Source organism: Microtus ochrogaster, unplaced genomic scaffold, assembly GCF_000317375.1.
Source record: "Microtus ochrogaster isolate Prairie Vole_2 unplaced genomic scaffold, MicOch1.0 UNK781, whole genome shotgun sequence".
Classification (NCBI taxonomy): Eukaryota; Metazoa; Chordata; class Mammalia; order Rodentia; family Cricetidae; genus Microtus; species Microtus ochrogaster.
In genome coordinates, this window is record NW_004949879.1 from 4,256 (window position 1) to 5,567 (window position 1,312).

The window sequence follows — 1,312 nt, forward strand, 5'->3', positions numbered from 1 at the left end:
ATATGTATATGGTATATCCATGCCAGGCTTAGTCTGCAGGTATCTAGATATCAAAGTGGCACCTGTGAGACTCAGTGTGTCCTGTCCTTCCCCTATGCCTGCCTCTCGACCTTTCCCTGTGTGTGTGTGTGTGCATGTGTGTGTGTGTGTGTGTGTGTGCGTGTGTGCGTGTATGTATGCCTGTGTTTGTATGTGTGTTTCTGATCTCCATGTTTATATTAGGTTTCATTCTTAGTGTTGTACAATCCTAGGTTTGGACAATTGTACAAAGCCATGTGTTCCTCCCGAAAGTCTGCAGCATTCTTACTACCTTTAGAAATCCTCTTTACTTTGTCTTTTCCTCGTTCCTTTGTCCTCACCATTCCCTGAAAGCCACAGGTCTTTTATTCTCCTCCCAATTTTTCATTTTTCTGAACAAATAACCACTCAAGTTCTTCTCATGCCAATGGGTGGCATATGCAATCTCAGTCTCCTCTTCCCGGGGTGATCAGCTCTAATTACAGAGTTCTCCCTTTCTGTGTATTGCTTAGGTCATGGGTAATATAAGGATAGAAATGGGTTGGTCAGTCACATAGGAAAGACATCTCTGAGTGAGAGCAGCCTCTGGTTTTCTTTTTAACAGTTATGAGTAAGCGATGAGCAGAATAACAGGAGGTCAAGAAGACAAGCTCTATGAGCACCAGGTCCTAACTTCAAATTCTGGCCTGTCTGCTCCACACCTGTTCTTCCCTGGGAAAGAGATGAGTTCTGTGTGGGACTCTCCTTTCTTCTGTAGATAACTGGGAGCATAGCAGCTTCTTCCCAAAGCTAGGGAAAGATTCAAGAACCATGGGAGGGTGCTGAGCCTAGTGACAGGTGCACAAGAGTCCACAAGACAGACAGAGAAGAAAAATGTGCTTATGGGAATTCAATGTGTTTAGTACATTATAGTTATAGTAATCATTAGAGTTACAACAGTCATTGATAGAAGAACTCACAGCCCGTTTCCATGAGCAGATGTGAGTCCAGCATGATGCAGATCGAAGGATCCATGACCAAGTAGTAAGCTGGGTTTATTATAGTCTCTTAGAATAGAGTGACTCAGTCTGTTTTGGGAAGAAAATGTACACAAAAACTCTAAAGAGGACATGATGTTGACCCTGTGCCTTAAGCAGAAACATGTATTTGCCAAATAAACAAAGGGAGCTTGGGCAACAAACTCATGCAGAATACAGAGGAAGGGTACCAATAAGGCAACTGTATTCTTTTAGGTCAGTGATTTTTAACAAGGAGAAATGTTTCTCTACGGAGTCATTCATGCTTTCTGAAATGT